The sequence below is a fragment of the Pollicipes pollicipes genome, unplaced genomic scaffold (assembly GCF_011947565.3).
Source record: "Pollicipes pollicipes isolate AB1234 unplaced genomic scaffold, Ppol_2.1 Scaffold_4002;HRSCAF=4701_pilon_pilon_pilon, whole genome shotgun sequence".
Taxonomy (NCBI): Eukaryota; Metazoa; Arthropoda; class Thecostraca; order Pollicipedomorpha; family Pollicipedidae; genus Pollicipes; species Pollicipes pollicipes.
In genome coordinates, this window is record NW_023596420.1 from 12,968,485 (window position 1) to 12,980,575 (window position 12,091).

Genomic DNA, 12,091 nt, shown 5'->3' on the forward strand with positions numbered 1-12,091 from the left:
GAAATAACCAAACGTCTCAGAGTCAAGCGTCAAGTGTCGTCTTTGCACGCTAAGCTAAGCTAAAAGGAGCAAAATTTAAGTGGAAGTTCAATCCAGCTGTGAGCGCCGTTTAATCAAGCTTATGTCATATGACAACAACAGCTCTCTCCCACACCTAACCCCGAAACTGTTGAAATCTGCAAAGCCTCAAAAGCGGCTGAATGGAGAAGACAACCATGGCTTGAAGCGATGAAGATTTTTTTTGGAATTGAAACAGCTCAACGTTGCGTGTCGAAAAAGCTCTCGTGCTTTGTTGAAAACCAATCGGTCATGATGTAAAACTTTTAATTGACGAACAACCTTTAAGCATCGAGAGCGAATGGACTTCATCGGGTGTGTTTATCACGTCATCTGTATGTTATCAAGTCATGTGCAGCTTACATATCTCGGTACAACTGTGAAGACTTATAGACTATCGTAATGCTACACGAAATTGCATTGTCATCAGTATATGCGGCAATACAAGACGGTAGCGGTCTCATTCGTAGCCAAAGTTGCGGGCCTTTCTGTGCAGTGCACCTGTAGTCTCCAACGCTCAGGGAACAACATCTGTGCTCGTTGGTATGAAATTCTACCGCTGAGTGACGCTGTATTTGCATTGGCCTGTACCCGGCGATACGTTCTTCAGAATGCATATTACGTAGTACACAGTTGATAAAGTACTACCTTGAAGCTGTCAGATGTCGACAATTTCCTCAGATCGTCGATGAATAGCGATATGAATAGTCAATGAATAGCGATCAGATATATGAATAGCACGAGCTGAATGCGTGCCGGTAGTTTATCTTCCTGCTTTCTGACCTTGAAAGATTTAAGCTGTAAATGCTCAAAATGTCACAGATTCAGCTGCCTGTACGGCTACGTTCGTTGATGTTTGCAAAAGTTACGTCAAGGATTCCAAGGTTCTCCGAATGTTTTCCAAAGGCATTTTTCCTTAAGCAGTAGGCTCGGGTATGCAGTAAGCAGTAACGGGCGGCTAAGCCGCAAGTTTACCATGACCTATACCGAGTATGAGATTAGGAAGCCTCTTAACGCGCGATCATCAGGCACCACGAGCAGTGCCTGAGCCTCAAGACCGTGCATGACTAGGTAGTGTCACTGCAGCACCATCACGATGCAATTAAGACGTTACTTTTAGCTATGTTTGATTCCAAATTACGCTGTCAACGTATTGCAAAGCTATACGAATGAGGATAGATGGGAGAGATTAAACGACACTTTGGCTATGTTAGTCATCCCCATGACTCAGGTCTGCCCCGTGCAAGGAGTCAACTCTCGGCGCGTGCGAGTGGTCGGGCGCGGTGGAGGCACACCGCAGGCGGGCGAAATGTCTGGTGGTGTAAAACAGCATCGCAAGTTTTCAATGTTTGTATTAGGTCTACTCCGAGTTTTTCGTCAACATTTGGTGGCGTATATGCCATGGCGTCACAAATTTGGTAAGGGGATGGGGCACATGCCTCGGGGACACACAACGCCCAGGGTCACCCCGTCACTGGCCGGAGCCGCGGAAAGAGGGAGGGGACACATGCCTCGGGGACACACAACGCCCAGGGTCACCCCGTCACTGGCCGGGGCCGCGGAAAGGGGGGGGACACATGCCTCGGGGGCACACAACACCTAGGGTCATCCCGTCACTGGCTGGGACCGCGGAAAAGATGGCAAACCCAGCGCACTAGGTAAGCGCACTGCGCCAGATGATAACCCACTAAAACATCACGGACAACATGGCTACGTCATTTAATTTTACAATTCATTACAGACGACGCATGTTGACTCATCTTGCTAAGACCCTGACGGCTATCTTAAGCTGTATGGAAACATGGAAACAGGTGTTGCCCCTGATTCCTGAAAAGACACTCCACTGGCACAGGGGTAAGGGTCATTGCACGCCCCATTGGCACAGGTGCAAGGGTCATTGTACGCTCCATTGATACGGGCGTAAGGGTCATTGTACGCTTGTCAGGCTGACAAGATGCACACACACGTAACCACACACACTCGCACGCAAGTGAGGAGATGGCATTGACACTTCAGACCCGACGGCGGATGAAAATCCAACCGAGGGTCTCTGATCATGAACGGATATGACCACAGTCAGTGAAAACGAAATGATCATAAACGTCAGGCGGCAGCGAGGTCGTGAGAGCCGATCCTCTCAGTCATCTTTTTCCCACATTTTAATTAACTTATCTGGCAAATTGTCTCTCCGTCATGTAATTACGCCATCGCAGTGCGGCATCTCCAGGGGCACATGAAGAGAAAATCAGACAAAACTTTTGTCGTGAAAGATATCCCGCATTACTAAAGAGGCGCCACCGAGACAAAAGTCTCTGATATCGCTGTGGTCATTTGTGAGCTCGGACAGTCCTATTTGTACGTTATGCTTGTGTCAGGCAAACAGCAGAAGTGGTAACGTGTCTACACGTTTCAGCGCTCACCTGGGGCGCCGTGTTGGTAACGATCATTACGCTGGAGCTGTACGCCGCCGCCGGTTCATTCACGACGACACCACCCTAACCTCTGATGTCGGCTCCTCCAAAGCCCACACCGAAGCCGGTGCCTGGGACAAAACCGAGTCCAGGACCCGGGACGTGGCCGCCGAAGCCAGGGTGGAAGACGGTGCCGACGCCAGACCCAGGGTGGAAGACGGCGCCGACGCCAGACCCAGGGTGGAATGCGTTGTCTTTACCGGGCCTAGGTCGCCTTCTGTTGCCTTTGCAGCGGCGCCTGCGTCGCCTTCCATTGCGGCAGCGGCGCCTTGTCATCTTCTGTCGTCTTCTGTTGCCGCGGCCCGGGTTCAGGGGTCTTCCGTTGCCGAAGTTATTGTCGGCACCAAAGTCAGTGCCGCTGCCAGAGCTGGTGCCGAAGTCAGTGCCGCTGCCAGAGCTAGTGCCGAAGTCAGTGTCACCGCCGGAGCTGGTGCCGGAGTTAGTGCCGCCGCTGGAGCTGGTGCCCAGACCGGTGCCGGAGCCGGTGGGGAGCCTGGTGTAGAACGCGGACGGTCGGGGGGCGTCCTGGCCACCCTTGATGGGACGGGCGGTCGCGGCCGCGGCCAGAACCACCAGAACGATAGCCAAACGCATGCCAGTTCTGAAAACGGCGGCAGGACGAGGCGTCACAGGGAGCGGGACCGTGGTTGAAGCGATCAGACTTCGGAGCTCTTTGACAGGAATAAGAAACAAGACCAAATGGTGTTTATTTTTGTCGGTAGAAGGCAAACACATCCGAGGTAATGTATTTGTTGCACTGTTCCGATGGCTGCCTATTATGTAGGGGACAATTAATGCTCTGTAATCGATGGCAGATATCCATTGGAAACGGTTTTTATAATATTCTTCTAATCCTTACCATCTGCATAACAACTATACTCTAAGACGCAGCGCTGGGCGTAAATAACGACTGCGGTTGATGCGCACTTTAAACTCATCAGTTCGACAAAGGCGAAGCGCAAATTTCGCTGCCTGTCATAGACGTAATAGGTCCAAACGACCTTTGCATCAGGCTGCGCTACACCGCACCTAGTCCCGAAGGAGCGTTCATAGCACAGCTGCACATTGCACAAGGAGGTGGATTATGGCGGTATGTAACTAAAACGCAGCCAGAAGAGCTCGTCTACCTTCCCCTACAGGCCGAGCGTTCTCTGCCCAGCTCAGTCGCGGCCACTTACCTGCTTTCAGACTGGGTGTCCTCCTCAGATGGCACTGAAGCCATGGCAGCGTGCAGAGCGGCTTTATACACCGGTCCATGATGCCCCGGCTTACCAGGCGACCGTACAGTACCTGTTGGACCGGCGCGGCTGGAGCGCCCCGCCGCCAGCGGGTCCGGCTCAGCGCGGCGGCCAGCAGGCAGGCCGATGGAGATCTCACGATTTAGGGGCGTGTCGTGCTTTTGCTCGCTATGGTCAGTGTACATTCAATGACAAATTTATGTTCATTTAAAAAGGCTGGCAAGATGGTCTTTGGCGCGCAGATTCGCCTAGCAGAGACGCTCGTGGGGTAGGTCTGCGGCACAGCAAGCGACAAGCACATGCGATGGCCTCTCGAATTTGCCGCTTACTATTTATTTGCGACCAGAAGAGCTGCGGGTAAAATTACCTACCCGGCAGCTATTCCCCAGTTACGATGTCCCAACAGCCTGGCGTCCTGCAATCGTTACGCAGCATACCAGTGCTTCTCGCCGGCTATCTTGGTACGAATGCCAAGTTCCCTTTTCCCTGCGTAGAGATGGTGCCACGTTATACAACCAGGAGCTCGGTGGATGGCAGACAGCACTGGAGCGTGCGATGCCAGCCAGTAAGGCGGCTTTGCGGGGGGGGGGGGGGAGGAAGAGGAGCAGTTGCCTCCGCCTGCAGGTGTGGGGCAAGAAAATGTTTTTGCCGTTCAAAATTTTGAAAAGCCCCTTTTTCCTAGCCTCAGGATTTGTAGTCACACATACTTCGCCAAAATTCCGATCGAGAGGATCACAAAGATTGAGCTCTGGGTTTCTCAACCGGGCTTAGAAGACCGTTCTCCGCATTTAGAGATGCGTTTTCTGGATCCGGAGATCTATTTTGTGTTACGTAGGCCCCTATGCCAACTCGGAAGGGCTTCCCTATGAACTAGGAGTCTCCTGTTCTGGTTTAGGATGCATTCTCTATATGTCAGGAGACCCCTGTTCTAGATTAGAAGCCCCTATCGAGGCCCCCTCTCGTGTCAGCGGGCAGTTACCCCCGATCGGAATGTCCTGTTTTGAGATAATGAGGCCCCTTTGTTGATCGGAAGGGTGCTATGCGGAATTAGAAGGATTCTCTTTGCACCAGAAGATCCTTTTCTGGCACAAAAGGCCGTCTTGAGAGGGAGGCCCCATGCCTGATCTGGCATTCCCTGTATTAATCAGGAGGCTCCTGTTCATAATTTTTACTGCCGACATTTATTCGAATGGATATCGATACACATAGTGCAAAATGTATACGGGAAACGTGCTCTACCTCTTTGTAAGGCATTTCTTAGAGAGCCCTCTGTGCGGAGGCCCATTCTGCACAGGAGTCCATTTGGAAAGTCTGCCCGCCCGTCCCAACTGGGAATCCGCGGCGCCGCCCATGATCCTCAGGAGGTCTGCGGCGCGCCCTCCCGAGGCGTCCTTCACCGACACGGCAAAAGTCCTGGATCCGCCGCTAGGTGGCTCTGAGGTGTACAGTGTGCTGAGTGACGTTTAGCATCAGAACAGCACCACGCAAAGTGATTTAGCAAACGAAATCAGGATTTAGCGAGAGCAAATGCCAATAATTTTCATTAAGCTGTGCCACCCCTCCGGCCCGGCCTCCTGATGGTTATATCTAACGTCACAGCTTTCACGCCTAGGCGGCCTGACAGATGTGATGACAAAGATAAACAGATGTAACGTGGTGCTGAACGGCAAGGCAGGGACGCTGCGGAACTTGCATTTTAGCACAGGAGAAGGAATCTTTTCCCCTGGTCTAGCAGTTGAACGCGTTTTGATGCCAGCTCCAACGAAATTTACATCAGGTGCTGAACTGAGGATAGCGCAAGATTTGCAACGTTGATTTTGTTTTAACACCCTTCTCTGATGAATTGTACAAGTAAGTTCACTGTGGTACCGCAATTTCCAACCCTTGCCCCCCCCCCCACTAACGTGGGGGGGGGGGCAAACCCCCCACAGAATTGAAATGCTTCAGAAACCTGGCCGTTCTTCCAAGCATTGCATAAAGCCGCGCCCCTGGCTGCCTTCATGGCCATCAGATTACTTGAAGTGGTACGTATCTGTCACACTCGAACATATCAGTATGTACACACTCGCTCCACTGCTATCGCGATGCACGCACTGAACACGCCTTGCGCGGGGCGTTTTACAGCGGTGTGAGATGTAAGATGGCACCAGATACATGACGGCACCCATGAGGCGTCCGGTAGCGCGAGCGCTGTTCACAACGCACGACTGTGACTTTCATGGGCGATCGCACCAAGCACCAAACGCAACAACGTGACTTTCATGTGGGAGTCCAGGATCGCCATACTAACAATTAAAGTGATGCGGTAAAAGGCTTTTGATAAAATGATTTTCCTTGTTGCCCAACGCAAATGTTATGAACTGTCCAGCTTTAGTTGCCCAGCGAAATCTGCCGCGTTTGACTGCCCTCAGTTACGTAAGTTGTTCAGTGCATTAGCTAGGAACATTATTCACATAAATAAGATAGTGGCAACAAATCTATTCCTCGGAGAAAAACCAGGAGAATGGAGGTACAGATGGGCTGATATTTCGACCGTGTTCCCTCCCATGCTCTAGCGCGTGCGTCATACCTTGGGGCCATCACAAACGCCTGGGGTTGCCCGACCAAAATCTGGCCGCTATTGGACGACGGTGGCCGAACAGAAGTCAAACACAGCGCGTTTGACGTCTGCTATTATTTCAATAAGGGCACGTCGCCGAAAGATCAACCCATCTTTATCTCCATTCTCCTGGTTTTTCTCCGAGGAATAAGGCCATTGCTACCGTCTTATCTATGCCCTTAGTCCCACTTCTCAAACGATCTTGGGCCTACTTGGGTCTGTCTACCTGGGCCTACCTCAGCGCGTTCAGTTCGGCCACCGTCGTCCAATAGTGGCCAGATTTTGGTCGAGCAACCCCAGACGTTTGTGATGGGTCAACGGTATGACGCACGTACTGGAGCATGAGAGGAAACACAAGCGGTGGGGCATGAGAGGAAGCACGAGCGTTGGGACATGAGAGGAAACACGAACGGTGGGGCATGAGAGGAAACACGAGCGGTGGGGCATGAGAGGAAACACGAGCGGTGGGGCATGAGAGGAAACACGAGCGGTGGGGCATGAGAGGAAACACGAGCGGTGGGGTATGAGAGGAAACACGAGCGGTGGGGCATGAGAGGAAACACGAGCGGTTAGTTCCCTGTCGCATGGTGAAAGATCCCTCACCCCACACCGCCAGGTATATTACGACGTTCCCGGCCTGCTCTGATGAAGTTTTCTTCCCTTGCGTGGTATCTCGCGGCCCGAGCGTCTGGTAGTGAGAAAGCAAGCAAAAATGGATAGCATTCGTCAATCTGATCAATGAATGTTTGTTTATGATCCGCATGACTGATGGCACAGGTAACGCAAACACCTTAAAATTGGCGCCATCTTGGAGTGACTCCACGGCACCTGGCGTGTGTAACAGCAGTTACATAGTGTAGTAACAGGCACTGAACAAAGTTTTGGCAAATACCAAGAGTTAAGGTCAGGTCAGGTCAAATTTAGTTGATTCAATGCCAAATGGCCTTTTGCTGGTATGGTTTCCATGGCACGTAGAATTTATGGCTTCGGAGATATGCAAGCTGTTCCGCCTTAATGGCACTAATGAGCCTAGCAAAGTCTTTGATTAAACACTTCCAAGTTGACCCCTGATGGTTCTCTGACGGATCTCACATGACGTCTAGCGGCGATCTAGTGTGCATTCGTTTAGCGTGGCGCGCTGACTGTTATTCAAACCGATCGATGAATTGTAGCAAAGGAAGTCTAAACAAAAAAGGGAACGGCGAATTATCCCATGCTCAGGGAAAATCCCGTGGAAACTGATTAATGTTGGCACCATAACTGAGTGACACGATGTAGCATGAAAGAAAGCTCCTCCCAAATATGCTAAGCCAATCACTTGTGGGTCAACGTAGCGTGGACCGGAAATCATCTGAGGAACCCGTCGGGAGGGAGGGGTGCTTTTAACACCCTGACAATCGTGGGCTGGACGGGGAGGGGGGGGGGGGGGAGCGGGTAGTGGCAGCGATGCTACATAACTTGGCGAGTGAGAGGACCAGCGGCCCCTCACCGCGTGCAGTCTGCAGGCATGCCTTACGTCGCGTCATCGTCTGGACCCTGCGTCAAGAGCTGGGCCTGGGCATCGGGAAATGCGGGTGATGCCGAAGCCAAGGCGGAGCAGCTGCCGATGGCGCCAGTTTACCGCTGTCACGAAATAAACGCCAAGCAGGGCGCCTTCTCATCTCTGTGACCTTCAAACAGACGTTATGATCATTTTGATCATGCCATCGGCGGTGTTTCAGAATCACGTATCGACAAAAAATATAAATGTGCTCAGATGACTTACTTATCTGTCTACTCGACAATCAGATCAAGTCCCAGCGCATGGAGCTATCTTGTTCAAACGTCAAGGCAATCTGGACAGCGTTCTGTTTGTCATTGGCCGTCGAGCCGCTCTATCAAAGTCCCATCGCTGATCGCCGCGGCTTATGGTGCAGCCCACCGTATCAGGACCAGATTATGACCGTGCGCAGACAGGTCAGTAAATCAAGGTACTGAACAAGAGGCCCGCCGCACCGGCATGACGAGCGCACTTTATGGGCAAGGGAGCGCGGCCACATGTCAACTGAAAACTTGACGATTTCATCTGAAACGCAGAAACTTAACATCAGCTTTTCCGTCCCTGGCCCCTGTTCCTTTCGGCCCCAACAAGCAAATTATTAAATCATAACCACCGATAAGGGTCAAAAATGAAACGGTCTGTTATCCTCTTACGCGCGAAACACACTATTTGGCTGCTCCAGCAACTGAAAATGGTGCAGAGAGATCTTTGGCACCACCTTTAGACTTAAGTCCTCAAGCCACCCGAAACGCTTCCCAGATAGAATAGGCAAAAATAAAGCGTGCGATTTCTCCTGGCTACTGTACAACTCTCGCTGAGGCTGCTGTGATGTCACGCTCGCGTGTCGTCAGCTACTTCACGAACTAACTTAATGGTTTGACTTATCCCTCAACCAACTGATATTTGTGTTTCAACCGCAAACTTATTATTTCTCCATCTGCAACGCGCAGTTAGCCATGCTTTAAGTGGCACTTTACCAAAACAATTGCAGAATGGTGGAAATGTCCTGATTTTGCATGTTTGGCATCCCCTTGCTTTGCCTAGGTCTCAACCCGCTGTCGCCATACTTGCGCACGACAGTGGTGAGCACGGGCGCAGAATGTCAGTGTGTGAAGAGCGAACAGATGGCAGAAACATCCTAGCACTTGTAGCAGTATTTGGATTTGGATTTGGATTTGTGCATGTCGTGAGGCAACTCGACAGTATGGCAAGTATGGCTATTCTGAACCACGTGCCAGACAATACATGAAACGTTGGGTCAAGTGGGTAGTGCACACGAACGACACACAGCGTACACGCGGGCATACATGACGGTATGAGCCGAATGGTCAGTCAGCTGCTCGGTACATTGCGGTTGCATCATTTCCCTTGTATCATGTGGTTTCTGGCCACGATGATCATGTGCGAAGTCCATCGCACGGATAGTAGCCGGCGGATCATTGCATGCAGTTATGATCAAGTGACCATGCCCTCCGATACCCCCCCCCCCCCCCCGGTCTGGCAGAACCTCCACCTGCCAGACCGGGAGGGCGTCGGAGGAGTCACGAGCCTCTGCCTCCCGGTCTGGCAGGACCTCCACCTGCCAGACCGGGTGGGCGTCGGAGGAGTCACGAGCCTCTGACAATGTCTGGCGGTGCGATGGTGAATGTCATGTTTGGTAACGAGGTCACGAGGTCACGAGCAAGTGAATCGGGCTCGGATGTCCTCAATTTTCTCTGCGAAGAGTGAGGACGAGGTACAAGTGCATATTCTTTGCTCAGAGCCGCTTAAGTTTTCGTAGAACATCACTGATGTAATCATATTTCCCTCATCCGGAAATAACCCAGGCTGCGAAGATTAAAAGCTTTTGAAATCAGCCTAGATGAATGCTTGTTGACTGCTCCGTAAACGGCGATACAGAATCGGATCAGGGACACAAGTACCTCTACCACCATGACTAGGGCAGACTGTGGCAGAGGCTGCGCTTTTTGTGGTCACGCATTTCTGTACACCACTTCACAACGTTGTCAGTGTGCGCCGAGAATGTCACGCGCTGGTCAAATGCGACACTCAGGCTCCGCACAGTGGTAGAACTAGCGACAGCGGCTCCCATAAGTTGAATGTTGATGGTGGGAAGCCGCTGAATGCTTGAGACCCAAGAACTGTGGGCTGAGTTTCCTGACGGTGATTCTTATCCCGTTTTTGCAACAAAAAATCGGGAGACATGCACAATATCTTGTTCCATGGAGTTAACCAGAAATCCCATGTCGCCAGGCCTCCCAGACGTCTCCAGTTTTACCCCCAGTCTTCTCCATAGACTCGTAACCTCCCATGTTTCAGTCTCCCTCCCAGTCTTCTCCGTAGACTCGTCACCTCCCATCTTTCAGTCTCCCTCCCAGTCTTCTCCGTGGATTCGTCACCTCCCATCTTTCAGTCTCCCTCCCAGTCTTTTCCGTGGACTCGTCACCTCCCATCTTTCAGTCACGACACAGTTTGGATGACCCGTGCCGAATCCGTGCAAACTGTGTCGCTGGAGCTCGTTCTTCATGGTCACAGCATCACTCTCAGAGGAGCCGGTCTGGTTCGTCTCTGAGCCACACCTCTGTCTGATGGAGGGGCGCCGATCACAACGGTTATCATGTCATCATACTATGGCCGGAGCCAGCTCTGTCTGATGGAGGGGTGCCCATCACAACGGTCATCATGTCATCATGCTGCGGCCGGAGCCAGCCCTGTCTGATGGAGGGGTGCCCATCACAACGGTCATCATGTCATCATGCTGCGGCCGGAGCCAGCTCTGTCTGATGGAGGGGCACCCATCACGATGGTTATCATGTCATCATGTTGCGTCCGGGGCCAGCTCTGTCTGATGGAGGGGTGCCCATCACAATGGTCATCACGTCATCATGTTGCGTCCGGGGCCAGCTCTGTCTGGTGGAGGGGCGCCCATCACAATGGTCATCATGTCATCATGTTGCGTCCGGGGCCAGCTCTGTCTGATGGAGGGCGCCCATCACAACGGTCATCATGTCATCATGCTGCGGCCGGAGCCAGCGATGTCTGATGGAGAGGCCCCCATCACAACGGTTACCATGTCATCATGCTGCGGCTCAGCCCAGCCGAGCATTGGCTGCTCCCCCGGCGCCCCTCTGCACCATGTTTAGCTTCGGCAGCGTCATGCTCTAGTTTTCCTTGGTGCTCGCTATCGTGGACAATATTTTATGGCTCGCTGAAATCGCTGAAATGATGCCTTGCGGCTAAACCAAAGCTTGTCAGCCATGTGGAGCAGTTTGACGCCTGTTGTATTCTGGATTAGACTCGAAGCTGAGGTCAAAGATCCCGTTGGCATGATGCCGTCATAAATAGCAGTGGCACACTTCATTGATATCAGATATAGGCATTGTCGGACGCTTTGATGGAGGAATCAACAGACGTTTTCTCTTAGCTATTTGCAGTTGGATCTTAGCCGGGTTCAAGTTGGCTTAGTGCACGGGTGCAGTTCAGCACATACGTAAATCAGTTATGAGGAAGTGTTCCTAGCACCGATGTCCAAAGTTGGAAAGCTGGAGAAAAATAGATGCATCAATGTTCGAAGGAAAGGGGCATTGAACATCTAAACATTTGGCATGGGGGGGTGTGTGCAAATTTTTGGCAACAGCAGCAACGCTCAACAAAATATTATGCCGACAACACATGGGCCGGCCATAGTTTGTGTGGCAAATCCCTGGTGTGACAAATGCCATGGATATAGTTTCCATTCCAACGCCACCAACTGACAATGGACCTGAAATGGAACGCTGCAGATGCTCTTTAAAACGCGCTGAGATGCTTCGCAGTCGGAACCTTGTACCGAAACGTGATCACTTCAGGGAGCCGTCCCAGGCTGGGCGGTTGCGGCTGGTACCAGATCTAAAGACTTTTAGCAACCTCTATCTCGACCAAACGAATATGTATGACCACTTTGCGATTCTCTTGTTTGTACGATTCTCTTAAGGCTCGGCGTGCATAAAAATTGCCAACAGCACCGAAACACGGGAGCTTGATTCAACATTGTTGTGCAATGTACCGTTAGTAGCATCATGTGTATTGCGCGGTGGGTAATGTCAGTGTGGTCTTTCTCTATACGACCTTGACCGCGGTCCTGACGACGCGAAAATCCTGCCGCCAGATGGCAGTGTGTTTCCAAGTCAGACTTCGCGAGCAAAGT